The sequence below is a fragment of the Cannabis sativa genome, chromosome 4 (genome assembly GCF_029168945.1).
Source record: "Cannabis sativa cultivar Pink pepper isolate KNU-18-1 chromosome 4, ASM2916894v1, whole genome shotgun sequence".
NCBI classification, from domain to species: Eukaryota; Viridiplantae; Streptophyta; class Magnoliopsida; order Rosales; family Cannabaceae; genus Cannabis; species Cannabis sativa.
The window spans coordinates 57,495,657-57,518,832 of NC_083604.1; the positions used below are offsets into that span (position 1 = coordinate 57,495,657).

Genomic DNA, 23,176 nt, shown 5'->3' on the forward strand with positions numbered 1-23,176 from the left:
AACCGAGCTTCCAATAAGTAGATCAAGAATTTAGCACTAAAATTCACTAACTTATTAATTCTTCGTTGAATCCACGCATAGAACTTAGAATTGCACTTTCAGTATATAGAATGCTCTATATGTTCCACCATATAGACGCATCATAAGTTATCTATTGCTATAATCCTAATTTGATCAATGATCCTCTATATGAATGATCTACACTGTAAAGGGATTAGATTATCGTAACACCCTACTATGTATTTTATCTTTAAAACACTTGACCCCGTATAAATGATATTTCAGCTTATGTGAAATGAGTACTCCACCATTTATGTTCGTTTGGTCAAGCTCGAAGGAGATCATCCTTTGCTTACTATTCGCCAGATAGAAGCTATAGATTCCATGTTTATGTTAGCGCTCCCACTCAAATGCACTACCGTGTTCCCAAAATGTACGTATCACCCTGACCTAAAAGTAGGCTTAACTAACAAATCAAAGAACACGAATAGCCTTTCAAGATTGAGCCTAATCATAACAGGATTAAGAACATTTGATCTAGGATCAACTAGGCGATATTGACTTGAATAGATTTAACGGTAAGTTTAATTAAATCTAAGTCAAAGTTCAATATCGGTCCCTTCCGATGCATACTCCATGCATCCAACCTGAGCTTCACTTTAACCAATGTTCTGGAAAGAACATAGCATTTCTCCAAATGCAAGTAAACTCTTGTTGTAGATTATCATATCAGTAAAACCCTGTGTCTGATAAATCTAGGAAACTTTATTCACATAGTCATGTTTACTTTCCAATGTGATGACAACACAATAAACAGGATCAAGTATGTGAAAAGGGTTTAAGATGAATTTATAAATCAAATAGACAAGCAATTGATAAAGTGAACCAAAACATACACAAATGAATGAAAAATACTTCTGTTTCCTTATTGATGTTGAATAAAATAGATTACATTGAAATGGAGTTTTATTTAGGGCATAAAACCCAACAGTTCAAATCACTTTTGAAACAGAAATTGAAGGTGCCAATCCCGGTCTGAAAGGAGGAAGGAAGAAGAAGGTAGTGGCCAAGAGAAACAAGAAGGTCGATGATAAACTCAAACCCCCACCTTTGAACACAGAAAAAGTGTCGGATGAGAACACTGAAAAGGCTACAGAGGTGATGCAACCAGGGAACATTTCTAACTTGACGGATTTGGTCTCTGGAGTACTTTTGGAAGCGGCGAACCCAGTGGAGCTCGGTCACCGAAAGCCATGAATATCATGTTTCGGAATGTCCAGGGGCTTGGGAACCCTTAAACATTAAAAACTCTTTGCTCCCATGTTAAAGATCATCATCCCGGGATGATTTTCTTGTCCAAAACTAGACTAAATGAAGCTGCGATGGAAAGAATTAAAATTTTTCTGGGTTTTGACAGTTGCTTTGTTGTGGCGGCGAAAGGAAAAAGTGGTGGTTTGGCTCTCTTGTGGAAAGATCCTTGGGAGGTGAACATCAAGTCATTTACGGTGTCACATAGATGCGGCTGTGGAGAAAGGGCTGGGTTTTATTTGGAGATTCACTAGATTCTATGGGAGCCCGGATCCAGGTGGAAGGAAACATTCATGGCTGCTTATGGAGAGACTTAGAAACATGCTGCAAGGAACTTGGCTTTGTGGAGGAGACTTCAATGAGATCATGATAGAAAAGGAAAAGAAAGGGGGATGTATGAAACTTGACTCTCAGATGCGTGAATTCCGAAAGGCCATTTCGTATTGCAACTTTAAGGAAATTAAGATGGAAGGGGGAGATTTTACTTGGTGTAATAGGCCCCACAACAACTTAGTTTTTGAAAAGTTGGATAGAGTTTTGGCTAATCCGGAATGGTATAAGAGATTTTGTGTATCAAAAGTCACCCTCCTCCCTTGGTGGAACTCGGACCACCGCCCTTTAATCCTTACTTTCAACAATAGTAAAAATCTCTCTAAATCGAGTTCTAAGTGGAAATCACGATTTCAATATGAACATGCTTGGGCTAGCGAAGAGGAATGTGGTAAAATTGTTGAAAATGTCTGGATGGATAGAGTAAAATGGGGATCGGCTCAAGGAATTAGGGGGTGCATTAATGTGTGTGGAGAGGTCCTTAAAGATTGGAATAAAGGAAAAAAAAAATAGAGCTTAAGGCTAAGACAAAGGCTCTCATGGAAGAATTGAAACATATCTCTTCTTCACTTGGAGAGATAGATTGGCAGAAACGGAGATAGATAGAGAGAGACCTTAATGCAGCAGAGGCCAAAGAGGAGCTTTTATGGAAACAAAGAAGTTGGGCTCTTTGGCTTACACATGGAGATCGCAATACGAAATACTTCCATCACAAGGCCTCTCAAAGGAAGAAGAAAAATACGATCAGCAGTCTTTTCGATGAACAATTGAGGTGGTGTAACCAAGACAACGAGATAGAGGAAATATTGGTTCGGTATTACACAGATCTTTTTTCATCTTCAAGGCCGAATCCGAATATGACTGAAATTGTAATGACCGCTCTAGTATATGGATTAGTAAAGGCAATTAGCACTAATTTTTATTATTTTATTATTATTTGTGAATTAATTTAATTGTGGACCCCAATATTTAGAAATAAATATTAGAGTTATAATTTCTCAATTCCGGAGATTTTGTTAAACTATAGGGGTATTATCTAGCTTATATGTGTAATATGTTATTTTGTAATTTTTGTTCGGCGACAACGGAAAATGCGATGGATGGCTAGATTGATCACATGGGTAAGTTTAGAACCTTATTTCATAGTGGGAAATATTTTAGGAAAAATATTTTATCGGGATTGAGCGGGGTTATAGAAATTGACCATTTTACCCCTAGCTTTTGAAACACCTAAATGGTTAACTTAAAGGGCAAATTGGTAATTTGTTGCTAAGTGATTTGGTGGCTGCCTAGGGTGGGGACACCTGTCCATTTTATTCAGCAAGCTATTAGATTAGGTTAATTCTTTTTATTTGAAGAAAAAGTCAAAATTAAAAGGAAATTGCATTTCTCTTGAACTCTCTCTCTTTCTCTTTTTCGGCTGAGACAAAACCAGAGCAAGGATCAATTTTTCCTTCCAAATTCTCTGAATTTATGTTGCTATAATTTTAAACACTACGCAAGTATACGCAATCAAGTAGTAAATCTCACACAGGTGAGGTCGATCCCACAGGGAATTGGATTAAGTACCACTAAATTATACTTATGATTCTATTCAGTAAATCGGAAGCAATTATGATTTAAAAACAGTAAAATATGAAAGAAATTCAGAAAACTTAATAACGCAATTTAAAGTTGAGCAAGATGAGATAATAGGGAGGAGAATCCTGTTGTTGTTTACCCAAATCGTTAATGATTAATTACTATCCTATTCTTGGAGTGAATGACAGATTATGAAATAACCTAGCTCCTTTCAGATCTTCTAGATTCTAAACCACATGTTATCTAATTAATTCCTTAATTAAACTAACATGAAATCAGCATTAAGTAATAATCTACTCGTCACATAAGTCATGCAAATACTTTCGTTTCACATAGAACATTGATTATCTTAATTTTAGCATTCTCAATTCTCACTTTTCAGATTTCGAATTGAGATCATAGAGCATGCACAAGGTGATCAATCTTAAACATGAAATTAAGAACAAATTAAGATAATTTCACACACAAGAATTGAGGAATGGTAATTAAACATTAACTAGGCAGAACATTAAACAACAATCATCATCCTCCCTAAATGGGAAATTTAGTTCAGAAACAAATCCATAACCATTCCTATAGCAATATTCAACATAAATAAATTAAAGAGGAATAAAGAAAAGAACTGTTGGTGGATGAATTCTGGATCTTCACTTCAATCTCTGTGCTCTTCCTGCCGCTCTCAGCTGTATTTTAGGGTTTCTAATCGCTCTCCCAGACTTCCAATCGCAGTTTTCTATTTATAACTGAAATTTAGGGTTCGATGGACGAAAATGCCCCTGGTCCGTACGGGATCTCGCCGCGGCCAAGCTTCCTCTCGCCGCGGCGAGATAATTGAAAATAAGGGGTCTCTCTGTATCTTTTAAATGGCCGCGGCGAGCCTCTTCATCGCCGCGGCGACTGAAGCCTCTAGATTCTCGAAATCTAGCCGCGGCCAGGTTGTGTTTAGCCGCGGCCAGATGTGCACAATTACTCAGAAATTGTGTTTTCTTCGGCTCAGCACATCTTTTAACGAATTTCTGCACCCGAGACCTCTTTTATTCCAAAGAACCTGAAAACATAGAAAACAAGCGTAATTCCGTCCCAACACAGCTAAAAACGCACATAAATTAGATCCAAAACATAGGCTAAAAATAGCCTAACAAACTCCCCCAAACTGACTCTTTACTCGTCCCCGAGTAAACTAAGACTAAACTAAAAACAAACTGACAATGATAGCTAAACTTTCCAACAATTTAATTGTTACCACCACCTGCACAACTTCAATCCATCAATAACCAGAATTTCAACTTGCCAACTCTAAGAACTAAGTTGAATGTGCAATTTACAAGTAAGTAATTCATACAAACATAAAGCATCGCAATTGCCATCAATATCACAACTGTTCTAAACTTTCCAACATCCCACTAACACATGATCAATAAGTTTGAATGACATACCTCTCTCCACTAATGTTGACAAATTTCTATTTGGAATCAAAAGGTCTTTTTCGGTTATAATAGCATGGCTTAGGCAAAACGGGTAGATGAGAAGTCATTTAGGTTACATTATACCATAAGCACAATTATACCAAACAAGCACCCACACTTATCCATTTTTTTTTTCATATATCCCAAAGAAGATAGTAAGAGATTGCATATTTTTTCCTATGTGCCTACCCCATTGTTCACAATTGATTCTCAAGAAGAAATTATCACATGTCATTTTTCTCTTTTTTTTCTTCTTTCTCTTTTTTTCAATAGAGGCACAACACATAACAACTATTTAATTTTTTTTTTAATCTCTTACTGCAAAAATTATTCCCCCACTTACAACAATTTATCCCCCCCAAACTGGCTTAAAAGCTTATGGCATAATAAGGTATGTTGAGGGTGAAAGTAGTTAAAGATAACGAATTCAGCTTAGTTAAGTGGTGAAATTTTTTTTAGAATAGGCTAAGGCTCAACTTTGGGTATACTAAGGATAAAATTTTTTAGGTAGGCTTGGAAGGCTCAATCGATCCAAAGAAAATTTGCCTAAATCATTTTCCAAACAAAAATCATCAAGGATTTCGCTTCAAGAGAGTATGTCAAACAAATTCTATTTCATGTCAAGTCAATCATTCCACAATCCAAATAGAACACAAGTGATATGTGAGAATAACAAATGCTTTAAATCTACATGAATCACTTCCTAGCACACATCCATCTTAATTCAAACAGTTGCAAGTCAAGCACACAGTTATGTTTTAATCCATTGCACAAGTGAATAACAACAATTCAATCAATCTTTCAATTTAGCTATCACACAAGACTAAAAAAACTAAAACAAACTAAACTAAAACAAATAAACTGAAAAATTTAAGTCTCCCCCCCCAAACTAAAATGCACATTGTCCCCAATGTATGAAAATAAACCAGGGTGAGAGAAACTTACCTGAGCCCCATCAGAAGGGATCAAGTCCACCCTTTGCATTCAAAAGAGCCCTCGCACTAAATGAAGAAAATTTACCACCAATAGTGTTGATTTCAGAGTTTTGCACAAGAGTAAGCTCACCTTCAGAACTACCACACATCAATCTTTTCCAACGACGCTGAATCGTTCGAAGTCGCTCTTTAGGCTTTGCTTTCTTCTTATCAGTTTTAACAAAAGAACCCTTCACCACCTCAATCTTGCAACAGGTAGGAATGTCAGTTGGGGCAAAAACATTAAAATTGACCTCTTCATCTTGGACTCGCAACTTTAACTCCCCCTTTTGAACATCTATTAATGCTCGACCCGTGGCCAAGAATGGTCTTCCCAAAATAATGGGAATAGTTGAATCTTCCTCCATATCAAGAATTAAGAAATCAGCAGGGAAGATAAACTTACCAACCTTCACCAGTACATCTTCAATTATGCCACGAGGATGAGTTAGAGAACGATCCGCTAGTTGTAGAGTCACTGTTGTGGGCTTTGCTTTTCCCAATCCTAGCCTTTTGAAGACAGACAACGGCATTAGATTAATGCTTGCTCCCAGATCACATAGAGCTTTAGTTTCCACTGAACCCCCTATAGAGCATGGAATATTGAAACTACCCGGATCTTTAAGCTTGGGCGGTAGTTTCTTTTGCAAAATGGCGCTACACTCCTCAGTTAATGCCACTGTTTCATAGTCCTCCATTTTTCTCTTCTTAGACAATATCTCCTTCATGAACTTCACATAACGGGGCATTTGTTCCAAGGCTTCAGCAAAAGGAATGTTGATGTGTAGTCTTTTGAAAACCTCTAGAAATTTTGTAAACTGCTTGTCTAGATTGGTCTTTCGGAGTCTCTGAGGATAAGGTATCTTCACATGATGATCAATACTGATTGGTGGAGACTGTTGTGGTGGTGCAGGGCTATCAGTAGTTTTCTTTTCTATTGATGTTGGAGTTGGTGCTGATTGATCTTTAACTTCTTCATTGAATGGTTGTACCACATCAGGCCCATCATAATTCTTTCCACTCCTCAAGGAAATTGCTTTACATTGCTCTTTTCCTTTTGCCTCACTAGTGCTAGCTGAATTTCCTTGAGCTTGGTTTGCCACTTGAGTAGCCAATTGTTCCATTTGAGTTTCTAGAGTTTTAATAGAGGCTCTAGTTTCCATCATGAATTGGAGCAATAAATCAGCTTGGATATTGGAGCCACTAGGACTTTGTTGTTGGTTTTGTTGGGGCTGATTTCTCTGCTGGTAGAACCCCTGTTGGTTGTGCCCATAATTATTATTTTGGGAGTAGTTCCCAATGGCTTTTGCTTGATCCATTGGCAAATTATCCACATCTGCCTGACACTCTGAAAAGTGATGGTTGCCTCCACATATCTCACAAATAACTTGGGCTTGTTTAGCTTGCCCTGCAATCAGCTTTGTCAAGGCCTCAACTTGAGCTGTCAATTTTGTGATGGCATCAACCTCTAGCACACCAGCTACTTTCTTAGTTTGACTCCTTTCAGTTGGCCACTACTGATTATTTAGAGCCATCTCCTCCAATAGATCGTAAGCCTCATTAGCACTCTTTCTCATAAAAGCTCCACCAGCTGCTGCATCTATCAGAGTTCTAGTGTTACCAACCAACCCGTTGTAGAAATTGTGAACCAGCATCCACTTCTCTATGCCATGATGAGGGCATTTTCTGATTAGATCTTTAAACCTCTCCCAAGCCTCATGGAGAGATTCATTATCTTGCTGACAGAAGTTGTTTATTTCTCCTCGCAGCTTTGCAGACTTTGCTGGAGGGAAGAATTTAGACAGAAATTTTGTTGCTAAGTCTGTCCATGTTGCTATAGAATTTGGTGGCAAGGAGATCAACCAACTCTTGGCTCGCTCTCTCAGTGAGAATGGAAACAGTCTCAAACGGATGGCGTCATCACTAACCCCATTGACTTTGAAGGTCTGACATAACTCCATGAAGTTCGATAGATGCAGAGTGGGGTCTTCAGAAGGGAGTCCACCAAACTGGACTGAAGACTGCACCATTTGTAGTATGGCAGGCTTAATCTCGAAATTATTTGCATCCACTGCCGGTGGCCTGATACATGACTGCACTCCCGTCAGAGTAGGGAGAATGTAATCTCTCAAGCTACGGCCATTAGCTTGATCTTCCACGGCACCTCCATTATTACCGTTATTACCCCCATTGTTTCCAGCATTATTGTTCACATTGGCAGCCATGATCTTTGATGTTTCAACAGTTGCTGAAACTCTTTCTTGCCTCTTGTTCTTTCGATTCCTCCTGCAATTTTTCTCGATTTCAGGATCAACTGGTAATATGACTGTTTGTCCTTGACGGCGCATGCACTTAGGATTCCTGAAATAGATCAAGAAATTATTGCAAGAAAAAGGTTAGAAAAAAAAAATCAGCAAGAGAAAATATACTAAAGTAGAAGTTAGTATAATTTTATGTAATATTAATCTTTAACAATTCCTCGGCAACGGCGCCAAAAACTTGTTGCTATAATTTTAAACACTACGCAAGTATACGCAATCAAGTAGTAAATCTCACACAGGTGAGGTCGATCCCACAGGGAATTGGATTAAGTACCACTAAATTATACTTATGATTCTATTCAGTAAATCGGAAGCAATTATGATTTAAAAACAGTAAAATATGAAAGAAATTCAGAAAACTTAATAACGCAATTTAAAGTTGAGCAAGATGAGATAATAGGGAGGAGAATCCTGTTGTTGTTTACCCAAATCGTTAATGATTAATTACTATCCTATTCTTGGAGTGAATGACAGATTATGAAATAACCTAGCTCCTTTCAGATCTTCTAGATTCTAAACCACATGTTATCTAATTAATTCCTTAATTAAACTAACATGAAATCAGCATTAAGTAATAATCTACTCGTCACATAAGTCATGCAAATACTTTCGTTTCACATAGAACATTGATTATCTTAATTTTAGCATTCTCAATTCTCACTTTTCAGATTTCGAATTGAGATCATAGAGCATGCACAAGGTGATCAATCTTAAACATGAAATTAAGAACAAATTAAGATAATTTCACACACAAGAATTGAGGAATGGTAATTAAACATTAACTAGGCAGAACATTAAACAACAATCATCATCCTCCCTAAATGGGAAATTTAGTTCAGAAACAAATCCATAACCATTCCTATAGCAATATTCAACATAAATAAATTAAAGAGGAATAAAGAAAAGAACTGTTGGTGGATGAATTCTGGATCTTCACTTCAATCTCTGTGCTCTTCCTGCCGCTCTCAGCTGTATTTTAGGGTTTCTAATCGCTCTCCCAGACTTCCAATCGCAGTTTTCTATTTATAACTGAAATTTAGGGTTCGATGGACGAAAATGCCCCTGGTCCGTACGGGATCTCGCCGCGGCCAAGCTTCCTCTCGCCGCGGCGAGATAATTAAAAATAAGGGGTCTCTCTGTATCTTTTAAATGGCCGCGGCGAACCTCTTCATCGCCGCGGCGACTGAAGCCTCTAGATTCTCGAAATCTAGCCGCGGCCAGGTTGTGTTTAGCCGCGGCCAGATGTGCACAATTACTCAGAAATTGTGTTTTCTTCGGCTCAGCACATCTTTTAACGAATTTCTGCACCCGAGACCTCTTTTATTTCAAAGAACCTGAAAACATAGAAAACAAGCGTAATTCCGTCCCAACACAGCTAAAAACGCACATAAATTAGATCCAAAACATAGGCTAAAAATAGCCTAACAATTTAAGCTAGGGATTGAAGGAGGAGCAATCAAAGGTAACCCTAGAACTATAGTGTTATGTTTTGAAGCTTTAAAAGTTAGTTTGAACTTTTAATTTTGAGATTTAGTGGCTGTTAGGTTTAGGCTTGCTTAAGGTTCGAATCATAGGGTTTAATTGAGTTGGTTTTAGCTTCTTGTGGCTGGTTTTGATTGTTGGATTAGGTTGTATGCAATTTTGAGCTTTGAGTTCAAAGCTTTGAGCTTTAATGGCATAAATAGATTTGGTGTGTTTTTCTGTTAAATACTGGCTGGGTTTTATTGTTTATGCTTTGAATAGGTGCTCTGGAAAGTTTGGTAACATTTGGTGGAAAATTGAGCAAGAGATGAAGTGATTTGGGATTACTGGTGCAAACCGGCTAGCCGGTTTGCAGTGCCACAAAAACCGGCTAGCCGGTTTTGGCAGGAATCCCGAACACTTCGTTTCTCAATTTTTGTCCATTTCAGTGCCTTGGTTGGGTGTTTCCCCATTTATAGAGTTAGAATAACCCCTCGAGAGTATAGCAGAACCTAGGGTTTTAGTTTTGGGTTCCCGGGATTAGGGTTTTAATCATGTGACTTACCCGGTTTCAAAATGGGATTAGGGCATCCATCTAGCACAGAAATTCCGTTCAGGTCGGCCAGCACACTTGAATTCGGAAAACAGGTAAGAACTGTGTATAATGTATGATGTGATTATCTGAATGTGTGTATATGTGTTTGTATATGCATGCTTAAATTATGTTTTACACTACCAACACTTGTATGAATAAGTTACCGAGTGCATTGGTATAGTGATTATTGTCATTATGAGTACGATACAGTGATACCAACACGGGCACGGGAAAATGCTCAGGTGTGTGGTACATCACTCAGTGTTACTCAATATTCGGGGTAAACCCTACCAACACTCGTATTGTGAGGTACGACGTGTATGTGGTATAGTGGTTGTACTCTAGTGTTGAACGTTCATACTCATCTGTTAAGCTCTGTAAATAGGTGTATGGGCGCCTACTTACAGGTCGGATATTATATGATATGTTATATGCATTTCTTACTGAGTCTGTTGACTCACAGTTTCTGCTTCCATGTGTAGGTAAAGGAAAGGCGAAGGCTGAACAGGAGTGAACCTGAGCTCGGGTGAGATTGTACATGTCAAGCAGCGCGACCTGGAGTGTTCGGTCTCGGGACATCTGGGAGTTGTATTTTGAAAGTCGCTGTGCGACCTGTAAATCTGTATATTTTGGAATGTATGCTTGAAAAGTAAATCTTATAAAGTTTAAAAAAAACGGGATCCCGGCACTTGTAAATATTTTATTAAATTACAAAGTTTAGTATTTAATGCAAAAGTTTTAATTTGACACGTTTTTCGAGAAATTTCTTTGATTAGCAAAGATTGCACAATAATTGAAAAAGCACTGTAGCGTGCCTTAGCATTAGGGCGTTACAGAAATACTCAACAGATGTGTTCCAAACTGGTTATCCAACCATGACAACTCTATGCTTCTGGAGGAATTCACTAAGGAAGAGGTTAAATAAGCCATTGATCAAATCCACCCCCTCAAAGCTCCAGGGAAAGATGGTCTACCGGGGTTATTCTACCACAATCATTGGAAAGAAGTGGGTCACGAGGTTATAGCAACATGCTTAGAGGTATTAAATAATGGTATGAACTGCAGCTGCTTAAATGACACTTTACTTTGTCCAATTCCCAAAGTTAAGGAACCTACCATGGTGGGAGAATTCAGGCCCTTAAGTTTATGTAATGTTATATACAAGGTGATCTCCAAATGTCTAGCTAATAGAATGAAATTGAGTATGAAGAAGGTGATATCGAAAAACCAAAGTGCTTTCATAAAAGGGAGACAAATTCAAGATAACGCCATTCTCGGGTTTGAGAGCCTCCATTGTATAAAGAAAGGTCGGTTTGGGAATGGGAAGAAGATGGCTCTTAAGCTGGATATATCAAAAGCCTACGATCGGGTCGAATGTGACTTCCTTGAAGGAATGATGAAATGTTTGGGTTATGACGAGCAATGGATTCGAAAGATTATGGGGTGTGTTAAGATAGTTACCTTCTCGGTTTTGTTAAATGGAGAGGCTAGGGGGTACATCATACCGGAGAGAGGGTTAAGGCAAGGAGATCCTCTATCGCCATTTTTATTTCTTATTTGCTCGGAGGGGCTATCGTGTTTATTAAATGAAGCAAGCCGAGAAAATAAAATTCATGGTCTCCGCTTTGGCAATTTAGAGAAAAGATTGACCCATCTGTTGTTTGCGGATGACTGTTTAATCTTCTTGGATGCTTCGATGGAGGAAGGAAAAGCCCTTGAGGAGGTGCTTCGGGTTTACTCATCTTTATCAGGCCAATGCATTAACTTCAACAAGTCCAACTTATGTGTTGGTAGAAAGATCAGAAGTACGGATGGTCAACGATTGGCTGCTTCATTAGGAGTTACTTTTACGGAAAACCACTCGAAGTATTTAGGCCTACCCGCCTTTGTTGGTAAAAACAAGAAAGAAGCATTTGGATTGGTTCGCAACAAGGTTTGGGAAAAACTCCAAGGTTGGAAGATGGGTCTTTTTTCTCAAGTCGGTCGCGAGATGTTGATCAAATCAATAATCCAAGCTATCCCGGTGTATGTGATGAGCTGCTTTAGAATTTCAAAGGGACTAATAAGTGAGATTCAATCTCTAATTGCTCGGTTCTGGTGGGGTTCTACAACAGAAAAACACCAAATCCATTGGGGAAATTGGGAGAAGCTTTGCAAAGACAAATGGTCGGGAGGTATGGGATTTAGGGATCATGAAGACTTCAATCAAGCCTTGATTGCAAAACAAGACTGGAGACTTATCACAAATTCGAAAAGTTTGTTTGCTCAAGTCTTAAAGGCTCTTTACTACCCGAATTCTAATTTCATAGAGGCTGGACTCGGCAATTGGTGTTCTAATGTGTGGAGAGGCATTTTATGGGGCTGTGAGTTACTTGTTAAAGGGATGCGGTGGAGAGTGACTGATGGAAGCAAAGTGAGAATAAATGAAGATCGATGGATACCTCGAGGAGCCCCATTCCTTCTCAGAGCACCAGCTTCGGTTCCTCCCAATACTTATGTGGACTCTCTTGTTGATGCAAATGGTGATTGGATAGTGCAGTCCATAGAGGAAAAAATGCATAAAGAAGATATCCTTTGGATATTGGGGATTAAAACTCGAAGAGGTTGTGGCGAGGATGAATTAATTTGGCACTATACAACTTATGGAGAGTACCAGGTGGCTAGTGGGTACATTTGGAATCGAATAGAGGAACAGGCAGCGGAGACATCAGATAAGTCAATGGTAAGAAGATGGTGGAAAGGGATTTGGCACTCTAATTTAACTCCGAAAATGAAGAACTTTGTTTGGCGTGTTTGCCATAACTGGCTTCCCACAAAGACAGAATTGGTAAAAAGAGGCATAAAAATTGACAAGACTTTCTCGGGATGTTGGAGCAAAGAGGAGACAATTGGACATGCGCTTTGGAACTGTCCTAGCCTGAAATCTGTTTGGAAAGCAGCAGGGTACTGGCATTTATTCCCCACTGGTCTCGGAATGATGACAGACCTCCAGGAGTTTCTCATGCATATGGAACAAAACTGCTCCAAACACAAGTTTGAATCGTTTTTGGAGTTAAGTTGGATGGTTTGGAACCAAAGAAACCAGCGTATTTTTCAGAATAAAAATATTAATTTAAAAAGCTGGACTCCTTGGGCCATGGATTTCGTTGATAATGCTCTGCAGCAGCCCCATGAGACTAGTGCAGTGAAGGAAGTGTCAAGACCCAAATGCTGGGTGGCTCCTCCGAGAGGTTACTTCTCTCTGCACTGTGATGCAGCATTTGGAAAGGATCAGCAAGGTAGTGGAATTGCAGCAGTCATCCGTGATCATGAAGGTCGTCTGGTAGCTGCTGAAGTAATTTTCCTAGAGGGTTACAGATCGACTGTTATGGCTGAATGTCTAGCAATTCAGTTCGGGTTGAACCTGGTGCAGAAATCTAAGGCCCGACCATTCTTTGTCAACTCAGATAGCCTAACCGTGATCATGTTGGAAATTATTTTACCAGGATCTTAGATCTACTCACAAGTATGTTTATTAACATCCTAAATATGAACTTTCTAAAACGATGAAATAAACACATATAAAGTTAAAGAAACCTTACATTGGGTGCAGCGGAATATAATGACTCCTTCCGTTCAGATATCTAGCCCTTGATTCCTTTACGTAGCGAGCATTATCAATATCTGAACCTGGATCTCTTTCTCTGAATCTTTGATGCTGAAACTCCTTTGCTGATGATCTTTCTTCACGATCTTCCTCACTATGATTGAGGTATCACTTGCTGTGTGTGGGCACTACTCATACACTAAGGATTTCGAAATTCAAGAGGGAAGAGAAAGAAGAAGTGGCAGCTAAAGATAGGGAGAGAGAAAGGGTCAGTTTTTTCTCTGAAGGAAAAATAGAAAATTTAAGTGTAATTTTCCTGAAGCCTTCACTATCTATTTATAGCATTCCACTAGGGTTAGGTTTGAATTATTTGGCATTAAAATAATGAAAATATCAGTTTAAATTTCCTACAAAAGTGGCAGGCCATACACTTAGTGGATTGGGCCTTGCTTTTTGCAATTTTACAATTTTAACACCTTTTGTATCTGATTTTCTCAAAAATGCCAATTTCCTAATTTAACCATTTAAATGCCAATTCTAACTATTTAATAACTATAAATAATTATTAAATAATATTGTCATTTATCATATTCATTAATTGAACCATACAAAGTATCATAATTAACAAATATGCCCCTATAAACTCTTTCTTTACAATTTCGCCCTTACTTAGTGAAAAATTCACAAATAGACATAGTCTAATTTGAGAATTATAATTGATTAATCAAAACCAATTACATGAGTCTTACAAGCAATATTATCTCAACTAGTGGGGGGACCATGGGTCTATATAACCGAGCTTCCAATAAGTAGATCAAGAATTTAGCACTAAAATTCACTATAACTTATTAATTCTTCGTTGAATCCACGCATAGAACTTAGAATAGCACTCTCAGTATATAGAATGCTCTATATGTTCCACCATATAGACACATCATTAGTTATCCATTGTTATAATCCTAATGTGATCAATGATCCTCTATATGAATGATCTACACTGTAAAGGGATTAAATTACCGTTACACCCTACAATGTATTTATTCCTTAAAACACTTGACCCCGTATAAATGATATTTCAGCTTATGTGAAATGAGTACTCCACCATTTATGTTCGTTTGGTCAAGCTCGAAGGAGATCATCCTTTGCTTACTATTTGCCAGATAAAAGCTATAGATTCCATGTTTATGCTAGCGCTCCCACTCAATTGCACTACCGTGTTCCCAAAATGTACGTATCACCCTGACCTAAAAGTAGGCTTAACTAACAAATCAAAGAACACGAATAGCCTCTCGAGATTGAGCCTAATCATATCAGGATTAAGATCATTTGATCTAGGATCAACTAGGCGATATTGACTTGAATAGATTTTACGGTAAGTTTAATTAAATCTAAGTCAAAGTTCAATATCGGTCCCTTCCGATGCATACTCCATGCATCCAACCAGAGCTTTACTTTAACCAATGTTCTGGAAAGAACATAGTATTTCTCCAAATACAAGTAAACTCTTGTTGTAGATTATCATATCAGTAAATCCCTGTGTCTGATAAATCTAGGAAACTTTATTCACATAGTCATGTTTACTTTCCAATGTGTTGACGGCACAATAAACAGGATCAAATATGTGAAAAGGGTTTCAGATGAATTTATACATTATGTACATATAATCATGAAATAAATCATGTGAACCATGCAACATTAAATGTTATTTCTGATCTATATTAATAAGCAAATCTGATTATATTGAAATGAGTTTTATTTAGGGCATAAAACCCAACAAACTCCCACTTGCACTAATATAAAACAAACTCCTCGTAATAGGATCTGAAAGGTTAAATTAACCACAACCTTTTCTCCACTATTACTCTTCCTTAATCACAAAATCATTGATAATGTGAAATTCCTCTCTATATGTTTACTCTCTTGGGATACTGGATTCTATATCTTTGGCAACTACTTTTGGTTAATCAGGAAATTAACACTAGTAGTTTAAGACAATTTGGAATGATGCCAAAGATGTATAGAACTTTCCTTAGACTGAATAAGTACCTTTCCTGCAGCTTTAACATCCAGTCCCTTTCTGGTAGACCTAGAGACTTCAGATAGGTTTTTACACTTCTCCAAAATCACTATTCCACCCCCAGAGTAACCACCATCTTATCAGAAAGATTTACTAGCACAAAGGCAAATTTCGAAATCTGATATGGTGTAGTCTAAGAGTTTTAAACACACCCTTATAGACTAACATATAGTTCCTCTTCTTAATCTTAAGATTTACTTGATTGTCTTCCAATGTTCTTCTCCTGGATTAATCTGATACCTACTCATTACTCCCACTCAACGGCGGTGTACGGTCTAAGGCATACAAAAGCATATCTAAGACCTCTCACTGTTGATATAAGAAATTCTTTCATGGCTTTATCTTTTCTGGAATAGTTAAGACTTTTCCTTAGATAAATAAAATCTATACCTAAGAAGTTGTGAATCTTCTATAGATTGCCATTAGAAAGAAAATGCTTCAGCATCTTACTAAAGTAAGTTGCTTGCATTAGAGTAAGTAATTACCAGGTATACCACAAGCCATAGGTTTAGATAAACTCAAACCTATAATACTAGGAACAGGAAGTTTTGTTAAGTCCATAGAATAGCCTTATAAACGAAAATTTCCTTTTATGTCCTTGTAATAGAAAACTTTAGGTTACTCCATGTGAATGGATTAAACCACAGTTCTATTGGCTTTCTTCTTAGTTTCTTATCTTGACAATCCATTACTTGTTTAAACTCACAATGGATTTTAATCACTAGTGTCTCCCAAGTCATAAGAAGGTGAGTTCCTAGAAACTCTCCCACTACGACAAGGCACCGTGAATTATGTCTAAGAAAACTAAATGGTATTAAGCTCTTTGGTTGTGACAAGACAACAGAGGCAGTGGGATCATCATATGTTATATAAGATGATAGAACACTTTTGGAATCAAGAATTAAATATCTCCTTTATTTGCTACTTGTTTTCAGACTTAGTCATTTTCTTAGAAAAGTAGTATTTGTTTGAACAAACACTTTCTTATCTATTGACAATGGGATGGTCCACCCCTAATCACTTAGAATAGCTAAGAAAACATGGTTAACAGTTCTAGCTTTTCTTAAGATTTTGATTAGGTCATCCATGAATCTAGTAATGATTTACATCAAGTATACAACCATTACATCATTCTGAAATTGTATTACCATAGAAGGAATTAGGCAACGACTAGTAACTAATCATCAACATGCAACTCGAAATATCTGGGGAGGTAAGTTTGGATATAATTCAAAAATCAATTTAATGATCTTTGAACTGCATATCAACTAACTATTTCTCCACCCCTATCAGTTCGCAAGATCTTTAACCACTTACCTTAATGGTTTTAACCATTGCTAGAAATTTAAGAAATTTTTCAAACATTTTAAATTTCTTTGCATAAGGTATAATCTAGAGTGATCGTTTTAAGAATACAACGAAAAACTCATATCCACCCATGAATGTACATCCATCTGCGAATGAGATGAACTACTTTCAGTGGATATAGGCATATTAACTCTTTGCAGAGATTGATCTTGTCAAATCCACTATGAACAAGATACAAATGCCATAGATTAAAAAAATGTGGTAGAGTCTTTTGATGACATAGGTTTAGTTACATCAAAGAGTTCTTAGAATAGTTCAAGTGGATCCTGGTCACAGAATACCTAACTCATATTCCATACAGTTTTAATCCATTAATAGAAGATGGATATTAAACACTTGAGAAAGTGTAACTGTATTGTATTCTGGAATTAGAAATATAAGAAAAATTTCTGTTTGGATTCTAAAATTAAAGTCAAAGACTTAAATTCAACCAAATATAATGAGTAATTCTTTCTTGGACCACCACTACTAATACAAACTCTAAGTCTGATTTGCCCATACAAGTAGGAGATTTCTAAGATTGAGGATTTATATCAATTGGGAATAGAATTTCGGGATTATAATCATATGCGTCATATAAAATGACATGAAATGATTTATAGACCATTCATCCAATTATATGTTTTGAAAGCTAATTCGAAATGAATAAGCTAAGAGGAATTAGGATAATTTCGTTTAAAATAAGAATCCAACGATGCTTCGATTAGCGAAAGTCAAAGTAATCTTATTTATGTAATCTTCTTGTTTCATATTGTAAAAATACTAGTCTAAGGTGTCATCAATTGATGAACAGTTAGATGTCGCATATACAATACTTATCTTTCGAGATCTTACACTATTATGTATGTCTAATGGTGAAAATCCATTAGGGATTTATCTCATTAGAAAAACAAACATGTTAGACCAACAATGAAGATTCGAAATTAAACTACAACTTAATAACAGAAAATAACATGGTTCAATATAAATTCATACACAATTCAGAAATTATAAACATATAGCAAGTAGGAATGACTAGTGAAAATACTAAAACATACAATCCTTAATAATTTCCAAGGTTTTCAACAAACTGATACAGTGTCCCGGTAGGCGAGAGTCAAAGCATCATTTATTGAATAGAGTTGTCAGCTCATCTAAAATAGAAACCATTCTAGCAACCTTTTATTCGATCAAAATAAGAATCCAACGTTGTCCCGGTAGGCGAGAGTCAAGGTTATTCTCATTTCATGAGCCTCTACCATTGTTTCATGTTTCATAAGTTTATCTCTAAGTAGTCACCGTAGGGGAGAGTCTAATAGAGACGAAAACTTACAAGGAATTTTTACACTAAGTGACTTTTTTTACCAATATTTAACATTTATATTTGCTTTCTCTTTTTTTTACATTTTTACATTTTAAAATTTTCTCTAATACTATTATAAAGTTTACTAATTACAATTATACGAAAATTGTTATTTTTCTTTCTTCTTCCTCTATTCACATATATTTATTTAGAGTGGTAGCCATCTCTATCCTTCCATCTCACTTTCAGCCCCTCTTGTCTCCATTCCTCCCGTCTCCATTCCTCCCATCTACATCCCTTCTTGCCATGCAAAACTTCTTCTTAACCTTCCTATGGCGCAGTCTAAGGAGAAAGAAACACTCTCTGAGTTTCTTCATCTCTTGGTCAAATCATCTTCATCTCTTTCAAACTTCTTTTTGCTACTATTGATATAGTTTCAAGCTCTGATTTGTAAGTTATTCTTTTCTTCTTCTTCTCCTTCTCCTTCTCCTTCTTCTTCTTCTTTTTTCTTTTCAAATTACATCAATATAAGAATTTTAATTTAAAAGTTTTATAAGAATATTGTTGTAGTGTGATTCTTTATTGTTGATTCTACCCATTTGCCCACAAATTTTGTGAAATTTTTTCTTCTTCTGTAAGTTGAGTTTTTTATTTATATGTATATAAGGTCATACCTTCCATGTGTTTGACAAAATGCCTAACATAGTTAATATTTTTTATTAGCCTAAAGAAATAGGGCATCTTCAATTGTGCTATTTTTTTCATCTTTAAGTTAAGTTTCTTCATGATATTATTATTGTTTTTATTTTGTAGAACTGAATTTAATGAATTAGTAATTTTATCTTCAGATCTTAAATAAATATGTTGATTTATTGTTGTTTATAAGTTGTTTTATAGTTGCTTTCATCTTTTTATTTATATTGCTGCTATTGTTATTGTTGTTAATTGTTGTTGTTGCTGCTGCATTTTCAGTTAATTTATTTTTATTGGCGAAGCTCAAATCTAAATGTTAGGTATAAAACTCAAATTTAGAGTTTTATTATTCAATAATTTTCTTTGGATTTGATTTTAATTTTTTTTTTCAAATGATCTCAACTTCAAAATTTAATGCTTATTGTTGTCCATTTATCTCACAAGTTGGCAAAGTTATTTTTCTAAGTTTTATAATTTTATGAATCAGAGATTTATCTAAAGACTTTAAATAACTAAGGTGATTTAACGTTGTGTATAAGTTGTTTTATAGTTGTTTCATCTTTTAATTTATTTTGTTGTTGTTATTTCACCAAGTTATCCATTGAAGAGGCTTTCAGAGCAAAAAACGAGATAATGATGACGAGATTGCAAATTAAAAGATTAATGTATTAGTTTTGGTTATCTTTTTTTGGGTTCAAAGACCTGTTTTGTTATGTTTTATTTATTTTTTTTATGTATTAAGTTAGAAGAATTTTTCAACCTTAAATAGTTTATGTCTATCACTTTTTCAGTTTCTAATTAGTTGTTTTTTAGTTTTAATGTAGTTATTATACGGTTCTTATTCTAGGGTTCTTAATTTTTTTTTTTAAAAAAAAATTAGATCATTGGGTTAGGTCTTACATTTATCAGTTGTATTTGAATTTTAATTTAGAGTTATTTTAGTTGCATATTTATTAAGTTTTACATTTTTTTATTATTTTTTAGTTGTTACATTGTTATTTTTATATTGTTCAGTACATGATATATTTACATTTTTGTATAGCTATTAATCGTTTTTTATTAGTTCATTGCTTTATTAATTTTGTCATCATTATATTTTCAGGTGGGTGATAAGACATCTGATGTTGTTGATAAGTTGAAGCTTCCAAAGAAAAATATTGTCAAGGTTTATAATTTGTTTTTTTTTTATTTGTATTGTTTGAAATGTTCTCTGGCTATAGTTCATTCATTTGAAAAAAATATATATATTTTATAGTAGCAAGTTGTTTTATAGTTTGTTTAATGTTGTTTTGATGCTGTTTTACTTGCTACAAGACTTGATTTTTAGTGATGATAAACTTCAAAATTGATCAGAATGAAGTTAGTGGCATACATCAAAAGTGTACAAGAAAATGTTCCAAAGTCTTTCAAGAAGGTTGGAGTTACTGTGCATGAATTAACGATTGAGAAGGAAGTGTGTTTCGTTTTGGTTGTATATGTTGAAGAGCGACATTTTTTTTTTTAAGAAACTTTACTTTTATATATATTTTTTAAAATTTTCTCTAGTTAACTTTATATATATCTTGTACGAGATATTGAATATTATAATTTCTTTTTAATTGTTTATATCTTTTACTACATTAAGAAACAACAATTATTATATTTTTAATTTATACATCAAGTATTTGTATAATTATATTTTTTTTAAAAAAAAAAAGACAATAGTTGATAGTAATTGTTTTTAACTATTAACAACTATTTAATAACGATATAAAAAACCATAAAAACAACTGATAATATAAGAAATCTACAAATTTTAACAACTGAAATTAAAAGTGTACAAACAACGTGAAAGTAACATGTTCAAAAAATAATGAAATTAAACAACGTGTTTACAACTTTAAAACAACCGTAAAACAACAAACAATGTTACAACTAAATATAAGTAATTTTTTTTTCATATTTACAATCTCTTTCTATCAATACACATGCTTGATTCAAAATCAACATAATGTTCTCTTATTATTTTTCATGTTTGGATGTAAGAGATAAAGATAAGTTTTTGTTTTAACATGTAAAACCATATTCTTTTAATTGTTAAACAACTAGTGTAGTGTATGAACAATTCATAACAAACTTTACAACAACATGAAAACAACTTGATATTATATAATATTTTCAAGTTGAAATAAGATGTTGCAAAAACAAAGAAACTTCACAATAACATGAAAATAATTTAATTATTCTTTTGCAGATATTGTGTAGTTTTTATTTTTGTTGTTTTCAACCAGAATAATATCAATTGATGAACAAATAATTATAGCAAACACACAAAACAACTCAAAATCAACTAGTGGTGTTGTTATTGCACGAGTATTTGTAAATTTTCTTCATATTTGCAATATCTTCCTGTCACATTCATTGTTATATTTGTGTTGTTATTCTGTCGCTTGTACATTTTACTTTTATTTTTAGAATGGTAAAAAAACAACGTAAATAAAACTTAAAAACAACGTGAAAGCAACATATTTTTGTATTAAAATTTTAACACATACTCATTGTTCTTATTATATTTTCCAGAAATTCAATGTAGTAGTTTCCTTCCAGATTTTCGAAAATTATAAAAATACTGAAAATATATGTAAATCAACCAAACAACAACAAATAATTAACAAAATAATTGAAAAAAATACACTAAACAACATCAATTTTTTTTTTTTCAAAAACTACATAAAAATTAGATCTTCTTTTTGAAAGAAAACCCAAAACGTGTGGGTATAAAAATTCAAGAAGACCTCTCAATCGCATGATATTCGTTGATTCCACTAGATCTCCTCCTAGATTGTTGATTCTTTCTCATTGGCTTCATGGATATCTCTCTACAGTGATCTCGTTGCCATGGTTGAACATCTAAGCAAAACTTCTTGCCGGCGTTAATGGAGATCAGCCCAAAGTTCTTCGCCGGCGTTCATGGAGATCGCAAAATAGTTTCTACATCATCTGTGGTTGATGATTTCAGATCTCCACCCCTTAATAAGCGTTGTTGACGATGGAGAGAAACTCACTATTTTGCTATGCAAGGAGAAGAAGAAGTCTCTGTGTCGTATATTTGAAAAAAAAACTTTAGTTTTCTTAATTTTGTTTATTTGGTCATATGGTAATAAAAAAGTAAATTCTGACCTAAATATAGTTATATATGAAAAAATCCCAACTTACAAAACACTTATCAAATGAAATCTTACAGTGTTAAATGCGTTCAACGAATAACCATCCATAGGGGGACGAAGTCTAGAGTCTCGAGGTTATATTGAAAACATTTAACTTTTGTAAGACCAACAATGGAGATCGAATATCTTAATAATAATCAAGCTCATTATTTAAAGTGAGTTGTATTTTCTTTGATTCTCTTTATTTAATTTATTTATTTTAAATATATATTTATTTAAAATTTCCAATTTAGAATGAAAAATTCTAAATATAAATTTTAATTTAATATTTATAAATTTTACTTAGATGGATATGAAAATAACATGAATTATTTCCATCTTAGTAATAATTTCCAATAAATATTTAGAAAAATATTCAATTTAAGTTGTTACAAAATTAATATAAATTAATTTACAACTCAAATTTAATTTTCTATAAATATATATTGCATTTTGAAAAATTAAAGTATTTAAGAATACAATTTTCGAAAATGCATGTTAAAATAAAAAATTAATCCTGGAAAAATTATTCTAATTTAATGTTGGCCCAAAATTAATTAATAAAATTAATTTACAACAAAAAATATAATTTTCCTATTTAATTAAATATATAAGAAAAATTTCAAATATTTAAGTATGATGATGAAAATCAACTTAAATATTAATTTTCTATTTAATTAAATACACTAGAAAAATACTTCAAGCAAAAATATCATCTATCTAGATTTTCCTTTGACTAATTAATTCAATTTCTAATAATATACTTTAATTCAATTTATTTTAAATTAATCAATAAATGAAAAAATCATTGATTTAAGTTGATCCAAGAATTAATTAAAATAAATAATTAATTTACAACTTAATCTATTTTTCAAGATAAAATTCGAAATTCTAGCATTTAAGAAATGCAATTTCGAAAATTGATTAATAAAATAAAGAAAAAAATATA

At 34.5% G+C, this 23,176-nt stretch overlaps 1 long non-coding RNA gene and 1 other non-coding gene across 2 annotated transcripts; both read left to right on the forward strand.

The window, feature by feature from the left end:
- Positions 1-7,324: 7,324 nt before the first annotated feature.
- LOC133037517 (small nucleolar RNA R71) lies at positions 7,325-7,431 on the forward strand. Its single transcript, XR_009687604.1, has one exon. It is a non-coding gene; the product is annotated as a small nucleolar RNA R71 (small nucleolar RNA).
- Positions 7,432-18,523: 11,092 nt separating this feature from the next.
- Positions 18,524-20,702, forward strand: LOC133036528 (uncharacterized). The gene is made up of 2 exons (XR_009687143.1): positions 18,524-18,799; positions 20,145-20,702. It is a non-coding gene; the product is annotated as an uncharacterized LOC133036528 (long non-coding RNA).
- Positions 20,703-23,176: the final 2,474 nt, after the last annotated feature.